Raw genomic sequence first — 15,560 nt, 5'->3', positions numbered from 1 at the left:
TTTTTGCCTTTATTTGCATTTTATTACTTGTCCTGAAATAGAAAACAGTTCCCATGTTGAAAAATGTACAGATTTGTCTTGAACACAGACAGCAAATTCTTCTGGTGTTCAAAAATCTGCTGAAACTACCTACCTACTTCAAATCTTTTTTGTAAAACACGTCTTTCAAAATAAGCGAGTATCAAGTTCAGATTCAGAAAGTTTGCTTGGCTTGTACCTCTATGTATTACTATGAGGTATTATGTATTATGTAATACAGAAGTATTACTATCCCAAGATCTAAAAACAGGAGAAAAAGAAATAAACTATGAGAGCACCAGTTTCAAGTTTTCTGGAGCCATTAGGCATTGCTCTGAAAGGTTAGAAATCACTTCTCTTTCCATTTAGCACACTCCTCGAGAAAGCAGAGTATCATAATTTGCATCCCTTCAGCATCTGCCAGCTGTGAACCCTGAGGGCTGATCAGCGCTTAAGGAGTAACAGACCAGAGCACCAGGAGCAAGTTCAGCTGCTCCTGCGATTCCTAATCTCTTAAAATCTGTGGATTACAAAATCGAAAACAAGTGAATTTCTCTGGTTCCCACCCTCCTGCAGAGCTGACCATGACTTCCACCACCACGGAGGCCAGGCACATCTGGGAAGCATTCATCTCCTCCAGCCCAACCACACCAACTTCTTTCCTGCCAGACCCTTGTCTGACCCAGTAACCCCGTAACTTCTGCAAACAAAATCCCATCGGGTTTGAGACCCTACCCCCAGGTACCTCCAAGCCCACCCCTAACACACACATTTGGTATGTCCAATGCAAAACCCCGGCCACAGAGACCCCAGACATTACCAAAGCCTCCCAACAGCCTCCTTCAACACTTCACCATCCCTACAAGTAGAAGTTTCTTCCTTTCGTGATGCCACTCAAAGTCATTAACACTTGCCCAAACCCAAAGAGATATGGGGCAGGGTTCGCATATTTCTCCCCTTGCATCAGTCTTCCAGCCACTGCAAACCCGTTGTGCCAATCCTTTGCCTTCTCTCCAGACCAAACACACCACTCCTTTCCATCTTTCCTCTTGGTTCCTGTTCCTCAGATCCCCACTGGCCCCTCTCATTTTCTCCACGTGTCCCCCCAGATGCAGTGCCTCACGCTGGCTCCAGTACCGCAGTGATGCCAAAGCACCAGGAGACACAACGCAGGATGCAGCAAGTCCATCCTGATTACGGAAGTCCACCTGCTGCTGTCGGGGCAGGATGATGCTGGTGAAGCGGCGTGTGACTGTTTGCGTGGCGCAGTTTTGGTAGCGGGGGCTGCTATGAGGAAAATTAACTCCATCTCAGCCAGACCCAACACAGTGACCCACCACGACCCCAAGGTGTTTTTCAGTGGAGCCCCTCCAACCACCCCTGGGTAGTCTGTACAGCCAACTCATTCACCGGGGACGATGGACCCTCCAAGTTAATTTTCTGGCTTTGTCCAAAGCTATTTGAAAATCTAACGCCTCCTCTCAAGTGTTTGTAACCTCCCCTAGTTTGGAGCTACCTATCGAGTCTGAACCAGCATTTTGTCAGACGCATCATTCACAATGACCCAAGCCACAGGGTCCACCTCTGGAAATCCCCACCCAGTTCTGAGTTTGATGACATATGGAGCTAAGCCTGCAGCACAGTTAGCACACCTACACTGCACCATCCAGAAGTCAACAGTTTCACCAAAATTTCTTTTCCCTAGCTTCCTTCTGAGAATATCAAAACAATGCCAAAATCCTAACTAGGACTGATATCATCTGCTTCTATCCTCAAGACCTGTTACCCTCCTGTAGAAGGAAATTAGGATGTCCGACATGATTTGTTCCAGACTAATCCATGCTGACTGTTACTCATAAGCACCCAGAAGATGCTTAGGTGGGAAATAACTTATTAACTTCCAGGAAAATACTGTAATAAAATTCAGAGTGACTGTACTGCAAGTCCATCTCCTCCTCTTTAAAAAAATTAGCACTATAGTTTTTGCTTTCTCATTGTTATGGAAACCTCACAAATTCACCACAGGTTTTCACAAATGACCACCCAGAAGAAACAGAAAAGAAAAGAATCAAAGTCAAGCAGCCAGCTGAAATCCAGCTCCTACAAATCATGAGAATGAGACAAGTGTCATCGAGGTGAAGTCAGGGCACCCTGATCACTGGTGGTACTGGTTAACCAGCTTTTAACAGAAGACCAACCCTGCCACGTGTGTCCTCCCAACATCTGGGGGGTTGTTTAAAACAAACCCTTCCCCAAGGCCCAGAGAAGCTCAAAGAAGAGAAAAACCCTTAAGTGAGTGCTCCCTAAATTATTCTTTTCCTATTTTATCCCTTATCTTCCCTTGTCAGTGCAGATGTTAACTACATCAGTCTTCTGCTCACAGGAAGGAAGATCCAAGACTCCATGAAATTATTGATTACTCTTGAGATCCCGAGCAGCCACTTACAAATGTTGCAACCTGGCAGCAATACAAGCATTTAAACAAGTCATTTTAGCTTCAACATCTTTTTAGGAAGAAAACCTAGTATCCTCATTTTACGCAGGGATGGATGTTATCTCTCTAAGCTGCCAACCAAATGAAACCCAAGGGAAAGGCAAGGTAAGGACTGAACCTGGTCAATGGGAAAATAGGAAACACAACTCGGAAGCTCTTCTGATTTCTCTTCTGCGTTGCTGGTACAAAATTGTTGTGCCTTCCCGGTTCAACAGACCTTGCTGAGTAGTGCAAGATTATTTGGCCATATTTACATGGTCAAAATAAATGGCATTTCCCAATCCTTGGCTAGATTCTGGCATCCTAAAAGACTTTTTGGAAAAAACCCCAGCAACTTAAATTATTATAATAATACAAAACCTTTGCTCTAACACAATGGGGTAAACCAGAGAGCACACATTAACTTCTATGTTAACAGCACATAAAGTATTTAAATCCATTCCAAATTAAAACTTATAATTGAATTTGCAGAAGCAACTTATGGCAGAAATTCAATTACAAAGCAGAATTAAAGAAAGAGGTGTCAGTAACTTTTGGAGGCTGGGCAGGAACAGGCAAGTGCATCAATCTGCTATTTTCAGAGCTGCTAGCAAAAAGCTTAAGGAGAAGACTGCTCCAAAGAATCATTTGTAAAGATCCTCTTTATAAAAAGAGCTTTACAGACAGACTGGAGAAACCAAGGTGACAAATGGTCTTTTTCAGACTACGCTTTGACCTAGCTGGCAGGGGCAAAACTCCTTCCCAACAGTCACCCCTGCCGCCCCTGTGGGCACTGCAGCTCTGCCACATCCTGCAGCATCCTTGGACCTGCCTTAGCTTGCACCAAAACCGTTGCAGGCACCTTTATTTTTCTTTTGTCTTGTTTTCCAAAGTGATTTTAACCCCATTCTTTTGCTTTGAGTCATAGACATTCCGTATTAAGTAGATTTCTTTCGATGTGATGGAGAAGCCTCAAGTGTTGTGAGCACTTTTTTCCTTTTAATGGCCACAATTTTACCCTGCCCTGTTCTAGCCTCCATTTGTTCTCCTTTGGCTGATACTATCCTTGATCAATCTCAGTGCTGATTATCGGTAAGTCCCTCCCACACCTCCAAGGTTCAGCTTTCATAACTGCATTAAGACAAATCAATGCTGTTATTAATGTTCCTGCATTTATGGATGGTATGACCTGCCTGCAAACACCATGTGCAGCCATGGATATAATCCCCAGCACTACATGAAGTCTCTGCTCTGCCTTACTTGCAATTTCTTCTTCAATTAAACTCTGCTATTTTATAAGAATATGCTGGGTTTTCTTTTTTTTCTTCCAAATGCAAACTGGTGAGGGCTCATAGCGTATACAGTTTTGCAGTCCCCTTTACATGTGGGTAGCAGTAGTCCAGGGGCAGCACAGAAACTAACCATTTTCTCTGAAGTTGGGCTACATGATCACTGTAGGTCCCTTCCAACTGTCCTCTTCTGTTCTAAATTCTATTCTGTTCTAAATTTTTCTCTAGTCCCTGCAGCTGGCCAGCTCATCACCCACCACTGCACCTCACCTTTGGCTGTTGCACTTCTACACGTGCTTGCAGACGCATCCAGACTGCACGTGTAGCTGTGCCAGCTGACAAACTATTCCGCAGTGTGTCCATGACTCCTTCCTCCATAGCACAGTCTCTTCCTACTCACCTCTTACCCCCTTTCTCCTCCTCACCTTTCACACCAGACCTGTCACTCACCATGCCTGGAGCCCACCCAGCAGCTCTGAGAAGTCCCACCTCAACGTACAATTAAACCCACAGTACAAGGATACTCTCAGAGGACTCTATCCCCCAGGTTTGTTTTCTTTAAGGCCCCTACATCCCAGAAGAGGCATCAGGCAATTCACCCTGTCCCTTAAAGGACTGTCACTACCTAAGCTTGCTGTCAACCTGCGTAAGTCCCAGGTATCACTTACACCACTGGGCACGGCTCAGAGACCCCAGGTGGTACCTCAGCCCAGCACAGGCACATTTCCCTCAGGTCCCAGGCAGGTTTTCCAGCCCATACTGAGCTCCAGGGTGCTACACCTATAGAGATTTAGACGCTGGCTAATGTAAAAGCTAATTCAAGTGTTCTCCTCAATAGGGTGCTATGGCTGCAGTACAGATCCATTTCAGGCTGCGCATCCCCTGAGGGGCTGGTATTGCTGAGAGGGATTTCTCTTGTGTCAACAGAATCAACTGCTGCCCCTCTTTTCTCTGCCTTCAATACCACTAGCTACACCTCTCCCATTACCATTTCACCTAAGCAATGTGCTTGCAACACCCCCATAAATATTATATATAAATATTTTATATATATATATTTATAAAAATACTACAATCCAACCACTGCAATGGGAAACTGATGTACAGAGACCCTGAGGCCTCCCCAGGAACATCTTGGGAGGTGTATAGTTAAGCCAGAGACTGAATGTCCCTCCCTTGAGCCCTGGACCATCAGCCAAGCCACAAGTGCATCAGCTTCAGTAGCAGTCAGGAGAAGCGCCCTACACCTGCTTCCAGCTGTCATCACGATCATAACAACAGTGAATCTCAACTTGAACACATCAGACTGGACACATGCAGGAAGATGGTCAAACAGCCCAAAAGTTCTCAATTAAAGTTACCAGCAGTCATCAGAGTGAAGCCTCACTTCTCGCAGGGAAGACTGCAACCAGGTGGCTGCCAAAGCATGAAGGAAACGCCAAGCACTGACAGTACCAACAGTATCAGGAAACAAAGAGCGAGGAGTTTAAAACATTCATTGGAGGCCACGTTTGCTTATTTGGAGACCCTCCTGCACCTATTGATTGAAAAGGCTCCCAGGCTACTTTTGATGTCTCATGCTGTAAAGCAGCCTGCACTTTCAGAAGGTGTCCAACTCGTACCAGCTCTCTGCCTTCAGGCTTTCTCCCTCTGCAATTTATTTGGACAAAGTTCCAACAAAAATTTTTGCAACATCACTGGTACCTACAACTGCTCTTGAAGCCACCTTGACACAGACGGATGAATTTAACCTGTAACAGTGGGATGAAATGCAAAGCCACACGCACTTCTCAGCAGAGAAGACAGAATAAAGAATGGTGGATATCGTACCACTTAAAAAAACCCAACCCAAGTCAGGGAGAGCGGGGCTGCTGGCTGTTGTGGGGATGGCGGTGTAATCTCTGCCCCAGCAGGTCGTCGTCCTCCTTCAGTTTCCCTTGGCACTCAGGTCTATCAGGTAAGTCAACAAGAGCATGGCCTCTGCTTGAATGTGGACTCTCCAAGTAAGAGACCTACGCCTCTGTCTGGAAGGCTGTGACTTGTGCTCCTACCCAAGCAGGAACATCATGCCTTAGCTGTGAGATGGCCAAGCTGGGCTCACAGAAGTCACAGGAATCTTATGAACGCATCTATCCCCTTGATTCTTACTGCGGGATTTTATGAAACACTCCGTGCTGCCCTGCACTTCTGCCGTACTGGATCTCTCTTTACAGCACAGAAACACTTGGACTACAATCCAAAAGGCTTGGACCTAAATGAGTAGAAGATTAGGTCTCCAGTGAGTAACTGCTGTTGCACACCTCCAAAACCCCCCACTCTGAGCATCCCTGAAGGTTTATTTATTGAACACATCTGCAATGTAATGGTTAAACCATTGACTGAAGAACAGCCTGAAGTGTGCAGTACAAGAATCTTGTCTCTGGCTGATGCTATCATAACACAAACAGTTATCCCTGCCAGATTCAGGGGAAGAACAGGGAAACCTATGGAAACCAGAAGAGGCCTGTGCAAAGGAGAAACGTGCACTCCAACAAGGCCTATCATGAAATACATCATGGGCTACCGCACCACAGATTCATCTCGTTGGAGGCCGATCCAATTCCCCTGGCTTCAGAAGAGTTTTGCTCACTTCAACCCAAAGCTGCAGATTCCATTTCTGCATTACACGTCAGTTTTGGCTCCAGTCCCTCCTGCTAAAAGACCCTCTCACAAGCTGGCCGATAACTTTTGGCCACTGAGGATGACCGTTCAGTGATGCCCCGCTTCAGAGGGGTGAGGAAGCTGTACAAACATCTCCTCTGCCCAATTCAATGAGTAATTAATATTTGCATATCAATATCTTTAGTACAGTTTTACACAAAGCTATTTGGCTTATTAACCACATCCCCAAACCTGGGTTCCACAAAAGCAACTAAAAGGAAACCACAACAGGGTAAGGAAGCTTTGCAAATTCAAGGGTAGGCAAGGGCTTTTTCAGGACAGCATTAGGGCTAAGACTAGAAGCCAAGCTGGGTAAGTTGATGTTATCATAGAACTGATTGCTAAAGCAAGCTGTATAAGCTTCCACCCCGCACTAAATTCCCCTAGAAGTTCCATGTGCATGAAAGCAGGAAAGGAAGGTATGGAAATTTGAAGACTGCCGACTAAATGCATTACATTTTATTTAATCTAATTTAAAGTGTCAGAGCAAGATGAATTATTTTCATTTAAGTATTTTTCCCTTACTGAGTTGCAGGATTGCTTTGGTGTTTTGTTTTTTTTCAACAAGACTACTGACAAATGCCACGTACTGCCTGGTCTGACCTGCACACAAGCAATCAGCCTACAGTTAAAAAGGATACAGGCAGTTGGGGGCAGAACAGTGCCAGTTATTTAGTCTATTTCCTCTTCTAAAGTTTTTTCCAATACAATTAACTAAGTTCTGTCATTACGCATTCATTGCCCAGGAAGTTTTTCTCTTCCCCTTTTAAGCCTCCTTTCCAGTTGCATTTCCCTGCTTCACAGGATGCTCTAAACTGAACATTACATGCAAGTCACACAATGAAGATTTGGGAGGGATGGAGGGAATTAGGAAGGTCATGGTAAGGGAGGTATCTGCTAAAACCAGACTCGCTAAGCAGCTACCCAGGACATAGTGTCAACCGTCTTTTATTAAAGCAGACTGCAAATTTGTATCGGCTAATATACCAGGTGGAGGGACGTAACAGAGGAGCAGCTGAAAGCATTCAAAAACTTTACAAGGACTGAATTGAAGCCTGAATTTATTCAAAAAACAAATTACAGTGATTAATGCTGCTATGGCACAGCCAAGGTGCCTCATATAACCTTAACACACTCTGCATATTGAGGCTCTTCTATGCTACATAAAACCACACTCCTGCTACGGAATATGGAGCTGTATTTAAATTGAGTTTATCACAAACTAGTGCTCCTGGGCAGATCACTGATGCGTTTAAAAAAATTTACACATTCTCATCTTTACAAGAGGCAAAACACCTTGAAAGCAAAGCAAAAACCAGATGCACTGGTGTCTTGTTAACCTCCAGAGAGCTAGAAAAGCAACCTTAAGAGCAAAACCTCCTGTAAACATCAATCACAGCTTCAGAGGCTGTAAAATATCAACCTCAGGTGATAAAGGTTTTTCTAGGCTGATGGGTCTTCTCTGCTCTGCCAGGCCAGGCTGCCCCTTGCCCGCATGCAGCCCTCCCACAGCCTGCAGCTTACCTCAGCACGGGCTGTCCCAGTACAACTGGGGGACGTGGAGATGGGGTTCTACCAGCAGCAGGGCTGTCTGAAACACAGCCAGGTGAACCCCTCCTTGGGAGCCACAGGGACATTTGGGTGACAGCACTGGGAGTCCCTTCCTCTCTCTACTTGGTGGGAGCCACAACCTGTGTGAAACCAGGCATCTGGAGAAGACTGATGGGTGACCACCTTGAAGACTACACTTTCGGACCTGTCACCGTTGCTACTCCAGTTGGGGATTTTTCCGCTGCCCTTGCAGTGCTGACTGACATTAAGAAATGGGCTTAAATGGAGACCGATAATGGGAAGCAGGCGCCTGGCATCTCTGTGGCTTGACCTAAGCATCTTCCTCTGCTCTGATCTGCCCATACACCGGGCATGAGACAGCATGTGCGCTCGCATGGAAAGCAGGAGGCACAACACCATACCCCTTGCGGTATTTAAAAGCTACTGACAGTTTGTCTTTCTGCCTAACGACTGCTATACCAGGAGGCACGCTCACTACAAGCTCCTGAGCAGGCATTAACATTCAACAGCCAGTCCAGCCTTTTGCAGGCGTACAGCTCAAGAATACTGAAACTTCCCCCAAAATGTTTTCATGAAAACTGAGCAAGCAATGCAGAGCATTTCCATTAGAAACATGCCTCCTCACCAAGCGTAAAAAGCCAGCAAGCCCATTAACGAGGAATAAAAGACCCCAGCACTAGCCATGGACACAAAGCACCTGAAAACAAAGCTTGGCACCAAGAGGCAGCTAATGGCCCAACACAAATGGCACCGGCCAACGCCTGCCTGTCAAGCTCCCAGTCCCCAGAAGGCGGCTAAGACAGCTGCTGAGGAAGAAAATCATTGAACATATCCTGCAACAAGCCAGAGCTCTGGAAGCAGCCAGCAAGGGTACTTTCACTTCCAAACCATGCCTTCCGAATTACACCCACAATAATGAGCACTCAGCAAATGCACTTTCCACTTGTTTCTGGTGCTATCAGTCCATAACAGCTTGCCTCTCTTAAGGGACAGGGCTTCTGGAAAGCTGCAGCGCACACCTTGCAAACAGCCTGCCAACAGTCCCCGTCGGGGGTGACGAAAGACATGGGCGAACACCAGATTTGAGAAGAGGAGAAATTGCAGTCGACGCGTCTGAGCAGCTCAGATCTGGCAAAACCCACGTGCAGTAAGACATTTTGTCAGAAGAGAGACCCCCTCCTGTGACAGGCACAGCGCTTGCTTCAGCTCTCTGCTCTGGGTGACCCAGCAGTCAGCAGCTGTCGGCAATGGGATCTTCTCCTGCAAAGACTCCTCTCCTCCTCCTAGCTAGCAGGGAGATGTTACTGGAGTCACAGATTCCTCCTCCTGCAACCACGAACTGCTTTGGAGGGCTGTTTGCAATCTGAATGGGATGAGAGGGACTCTTTGCTCCTTTGCAAAGCGCCACCATGGGCAGGAGGTTTCCCACGGGGACAGCCTGGCTGGGCAAGTCAGCCTTGCAGGCTCAGGGCATCCTCGAGGAAACTGGACAGGAGGGCTAGACGATGAATTAAAAATCAAGGGTGGTCTTCCCTCACACCGCATATCTCCTGAGAAAAACACAGCTCTTAGTAACAGAGCTCTAGGACCAGATGTAGGAATTAATGCCATTTTAAGAAGCATGACACGAGCAGAACAAAGTTGTGGCTGCAGTCTACAGAGCTCACTCTCATTTGCTTTCACACTATTACCTCAGCTCCAATTACTCTCAGCTGGAATGAAATCCAATTTCCATTTTTAAAAAATTCCGATACATCTTCTGGCAGGCTCACACTGTGCTCCCAAGGGGGACAGGCACACGTGCACTGACCAAACTCCCGTCCCAGCAACCTCAGAAAGGGCCACAGCCACCACTGAGGACACAGCACCCAGTGAAGCCCCCAGCCCATCAGTTACCAACAGCAAGGGAGCCCACTGAAATGAAAAGGTCTCCGACAACTGGCTTCAGTGGGTTTGCTCCATGTCAAACCCAAGCCAAGGGGAAGCATTTGCCATGGGATTTGGGGGAATCGGGCTCCTTACACCAGGGACAGGCTTGGCCTGCCACCACCCACTGGACGCAGCCATCCCGGCATCACTGCACGGAGCCAGGAGAGCAGCTGGACACAGCACATGCTCGTTCCCACTTAAACGGTTCTGGCTTTCAGAAACTGGTCTCAAAAAGGTGACTGTCAAATAGCTGTATTTCCAACCTCTGTTTTATGTTGCGTAAGTGCCTCCTTTAATAAACTCTTCGCACACAGGAGCATCCATTTTCCACAAAGCGCCCCAGAATCTCTCTGAAGCAAAGCTGACATACATGAGCTCAAGAGCAATAAAACTCAGCCCAGCAAAAATCAAAGCAGTGTCTTATCTCGGAGGGCCTTTTACGCTGAGCCCGCCTTCCTCTCCCCTCTCCTCCGTACAGCAACTCCAGCTCTCTCAGTACAAGAGCTTTAGGAGGTCAGACACCAGTGACACAGGACACAGGGGTACTGATCACTCAAGAAGCAACGCGAAGCGGAAACTGGAAGGAACAGCAGAAGGCCCAGCTTGCTCCAGGCTGGTGCTCTGACCACTCTGCAGAGGACTACGAACGTGGCTGCCTGTGATACCCACCGGCCAGGCACCTCCTGCCAGGCCTGTGCTCCCCACACCTAAGCCTCAAGCCGCTGCCTTCCTTTCAGCTCTGGCGAAGGGGATACAGGGTTCTCAAGCATCTTCTAACGTATTTAACGGCTGTTGCTTCTAGGTCCTTTCCCAAGCACCGCAAACTACACTTGCTTTCTTCTGAACACACACTTCATAATTAAAGTCGGCGCTAATGGTTACGCATCCACAACACCCTCCCTTGTAACTCCTGCTCCCCTCCCACGTACGAGCAGCTCTCATCAACCAGCCCCAAACTGTCCTCCAAAGGGAAGTCTGCATCTCCCCAGGTACGTTTTAAGAAAGGCAAAGCAATGCCTTTGGAGAAACACCATTTACCTGCTTTCACTAAAGAGAAAAAGGAAAGGATGTCTCGCAAATGTTAACTGGCTTTGACGGTAGCTATCTGCAGCATGACCAAAAGCAGAAAGCTTTCTCCCCTCGCACCACGGGTAAGCTGCCAAGAACAAAGTATCCTGCGCACAATGCCCTTTAGAAAGAGGGGGAAAAAATGAAAAATAATCCTGCTACCTCCAAGCAAGGAAAAGCATCCTTTCTGCACAGACATGCTAGCCTGCGTGGAGCAGAAGTGAGTGAGAAGCATGGTGAGGAAGGCGTGAGGAAGGCTTGCAGCACACCCACGTGCTGCCTCCCGGCCCCCTGAAGGTATTTCTTTTCCTCCCTCCTCCCACCGCTGCCACCCCTGCCTATTCTAAAATGACTTTGCATGAGCCGTGTGCCAACTTTCAAGCATCAGCAAGATGTATTTCCTTATCCCATGTCCAAGCTATACCATCCATCACACACTTGTGTTTTCAAGAACTCACAAGAATTTGGGGCTTGCACACCAGAAAACACGCGTGCATGCTGCCTCTTCCTGGGGCACTCGGCACAAAACGCTGCTTCTTCTCCGCCAGTGGGAAGTACATTCCTGGTGCTTGCACACTGCATGGTTGGGGAATCAAAAACAAACCCCTCTGCCACTCTGACTAGTCCACCGGTTAATTCATTCTGATAAAGCCATTGTACAAAACAAAAACATAATTTAATTGCTAAACCAGCTGCCCAAGTTTAGCTGTTGCTCTTGGCAAGTGTGTCAGGATCTCGGTACGCCTCGTTTTCAGCAAGCATCTCTGGAAGCAATGCCTTCCACCTCTGAAGTCTCCAGGTGTCCCCATCACCCAAATCCAGTGTTTTCCAACCCAAGTGGATATTTAAAGGGAAACACCAGCTCTGAGTACTTCTCTGAATACATTAAGATTGCAGCACCTGAAATACTAGCAAGCATGCTTTTTTTTCCCCACAGCTTTTAAACACACATTTATCTAGCTGCATCCTTTCCTATTTAGGCAGCCTGATCTCACTTGGAAAGAGAGGGCAGAGAAAAGAAAATAAAGCTAAAATGTATTTGTAGAAGTCACCAAAAAAACTGGCAGAAGGTCTCAAAGGCACAAGCATGAGCTGGATGTAACTACAGCTATGTCTAAGTTTTGTTGTTGGTCTGGGTTTTTTTTTCCCCCCAGATAGACTTCAAGTAGATTGTGTGGCTTCATAGAGGGAGTTCAATCATCTGGAAATATGTGGCATGCGAGAGAAGACAAAAACTGACCAAGTTGTAGCTCGCACCTTTTGCACAGAATGCTGCTGGAGTGGGTTTCCACAGTATCTTGACTAACATAGATGACCAGGCAGAATTCCTTAAACTACTCGCTGCTTTCTTTGACTTCAAAAAGATACACACCCAGAGGACAAGAAACACTGAAATACTCAAAGTACCATTGCCATCTCTTCCAACCTGGTTATTCACAGGTATCTACAAACGTACTGTGCAAGTTATATGCAGCATTTCTTAATAATCGTAATGGCATATTTCATGCAGTACAATCCAGAAGAACGGCGATATTTCATAGATTCTGAGATAGATCCAGCTCCTCCAGTTCCTGCCTTATAATTCCAGGGTAATCAGTGCAGGAGAACACATAATTCATCCCGCAGTCGATCTTATGGGTCTCTCAGTCATTAGGCGACATAACACTGAACTTCCAGAAAGGTCACATTTCCAGGAGGTTCTGCTGAAGAACGTTCTCTCCATTGCAAGACTCAGGGAGGGAAGGTGAGGACCCCCTCCATGGAGTATTTGCCCCCATCACTTAAGGATTCACAATTACTTCATTATCAGAGCACGACAATAGGCAGAAGATACTTACCTGGGGAAGTCAAGAAATGCAGAAACCAATGAGTTAATTAGCAAGTTAGCAAAACACAACCAATTTGTGAAAGCTTTTACACAGCAAAAGGCTGATGAAGTGAAGATAATTGTTTGCATTTGTTATATTCTCAGGATGGTAGAGGATGATTGGAAAAGACAGACATTTCAGGCATTGATTGAAAACATTTTCTGCTCATTAAAGCTAAAACCCAACAATTTTGCAAGATCAAATCCTTCCACAAGCCATGGGCCAGATCCCACACAATACAGTAATACAGTCAACATGAGCTAAGATAAACCACCTCTTGCCAAAAGAAATTTGACTTCAGTCTGAGTTAAGCTCTATGAAGATGCCGAAGTTGGAGACAAACCATTTTCTAATACAGACAATGAGCAAAGAAACTGATCCCACATACAGACATTATGGGAAGCATCCTAGGAACATGACACTTTTTTTTATTTATTTTTTTAATTAAAATAAAACCCAAAACATTTTTAAACGTCTTTTTGTTTAAAAAAACAAAACGCGTCTGATTTTCTTCCGTTCAGTGGAAAACATACTGCATTTGTTACTGAATATGACCTGAAAGACATATTGAAGGAAAGACCAGCAGTTCTCTGGAAAAGTGAGCCATCCTCTTCCCATGAGTATGCATCTTGCACACGCAGACAGCACAACCTCATCCCTTACAGTCTCACATCACTAAAAGCAAGAAAAAACCTCCAGACAATATAGTTTTAATTCACACTGCCCCCTTGGTCTACCAGCATTCTTGTCTCACTCACATCAAAGTAATCAAGAGAATATTGTCTTGCTTGGGGAAAAAAAAAAAAAATGTTGCACAAGTATTTTTAATTGCAGCCATTTCTAATCACAGTTCGCATGCTTGCTTTTTTTTTTTTTTTTGCCCCTCCCCCCCCTTTTTTTTTCAGAGTCATAATCCAAGTTTAACATTGCTTAGGCTAGTAATAAAAATAATCTTTATCATCAGCTCCCAACAACTGGCCCATGTTATTGCCATGCCTGTGAGCTTGGGTGGCAGAACAAGGTACCACGGCGCCAGCTGCTATATACAGCGAGCAAAGCATCGCCTGCGCCTCCAGAGCCACAGCTTCACTGGAGAACTCAAAAGGTTTGTCTACACTTGTCACACAAGTTCCTGCTGGTGCAAGCATCCAGCTGCAGGAGCAAACCCCACTCCTGCAGCTGGCAGAACTCTTCTCACCGTTGCAATTCCCTGAATGGACTAAGCTATGCCAACAAAAAGCATTTTTTTTGCCAGCATAGCTGACTCCTCAGCAGAGCTGCTGCCAGCGTTGCGACAGCCGCTCTATAGCAGCACACGCGGGTTTCCCCCCCCTCCTCAGTTTCCTACATTTCCACCACCTCTACACACAGAAACCCTAATTTAAGGCAGGAAACAAAGAAAAGCAGAAAACAGGTGTCAGGAAGAGGTGATGCTGGCTGGCATCTCCCCACCTAACCCGAGGGAAGATGCGGGGGGATTAGGTGTTTCCCCGAGCCTCACCACACTAGATGAAATCAAACATATGCAGTTGTAAAATCCTTTCACCCAAATCCAAGGGCTCCCAATCCAAGCACCTGAGAGGAATCGAGGCACCAGGAACGAGGTGGGTATTGGGCCCCGCACAGGCTCCTCTCTGACTCTGCTCCCCGGCCGCCGCGGGAAGCACCCGATGGTGCTGGCGGGACCCCGTGCAGGGCAGCGTTCTCATCCCAGGGGGCTGCTGAAATAGCCCCTTGGTCTTTGCTCTAGTCTCATCTCAGGCAAGAAGAGCTTCTGAATCCAAACCCACGACAAATAGCTTGTATTGGGAAAACTGCAGAGTATTTCGGGGAGGGAGTAGCTGATGCTTCCCTTCTTTCCCCCAGACAGAAAATGTGATCTCCCTACCAGATTTTCACTTGTGAATGGCATCAGGGGGTAATACTCGGTTCCAGTGCTTGCCTGTAAGCATTCCTGTGAAAAAATTCACGATTTTGTCATAAAGGTATAAACGACCCAGCTGTGAGCAGGAGACACAGACCTACCGAACGCCCAGCTGTTTTTCTCAGCAAACTTTTCATTCCAGATGATGCATTACACGACCTTTTCCCTAACTTATTCGCATGGAAACTTAGTCGTAAACACACCCGCCTTCTTTGATTCCCTATTCCTGGTGATTCCCGGTACTCCGGCAGCTATCGCACGCTGGAGCCCCGCGCCCCAGCGGGTCGCCCGGGCTGGCAGACGCCCTCGCTGCCGCGACCCCCCGGGCGCAGGGTGTCCCCCCCTGGCCCTGGGTTCAGGGGACCGGGGTAACCTCGGCCACAGCCATCCAGCCTCCGGCGCGGCCCCAGACATCTCCCAGGGGAGGAGACAGCCAAAAAAGCCTACTCACCAGAGGCGAACGCCAGCGTTTTTAGAGGCCGTTTGGGAAGGTGGCAAATAGCACGGTGGGGATCCGAAGGAGTTGGCTCAAAGCGCCCTGCAACATCCATGCGGCGGGAACTTCGCCGGGTAAACCATTAACCACGGCAAAGCCGCGCCGCGTAACCCCCCCACGGCCGGGCGAGACCCACGCACGCCCCACGGACAGACACATAGCAGCGGCGGACGGACGGACACCGACACACAGAGAGACACGCAGGGAGGCACATACGTGTTTT

The 15,560-nt window shown here is 47.0% G+C and overlaps 1 protein-coding gene across 6 annotated transcripts in view; it reads right to left on the bottom strand.

The window, feature by feature from the left end:
• HPCAL1 (hippocalcin like 1) overlaps positions 1 to 15,560 on the bottom strand; it is a 67,466-nt gene that overhangs the window by 50,392 nt on the left and 1,514 nt on the right. Inside the window, exon 1 of one of the 6 annotated variants that reach the window (XM_040597438.1) lies at positions 15,293 to 15,462. The exons of the other annotated variants lie outside the window; for them this stretch is intronic. The gene's annotated coding sequence lies outside the window, so the exon portion shown is untranslated. Of the gene's footprint in view, positions 1 to 15,292; positions 15,463 to 15,560 lie in introns of those variants that run through there. 6 annotated transcript variants of the gene reach the window in all.

The sequence above is a fragment of the Falco naumanni genome, chromosome 6 (assembly GCF_017639655.2).
Source record: "Falco naumanni isolate bFalNau1 chromosome 6, bFalNau1.pat, whole genome shotgun sequence".
NCBI classification, from domain to species: Eukaryota; Metazoa; Chordata; class Aves; order Falconiformes; family Falconidae; genus Falco; species Falco naumanni.
Note: the sequence above shows the minus strand (reverse complement) of the source record. Positions and strands in the feature narration are given on the sequence as shown.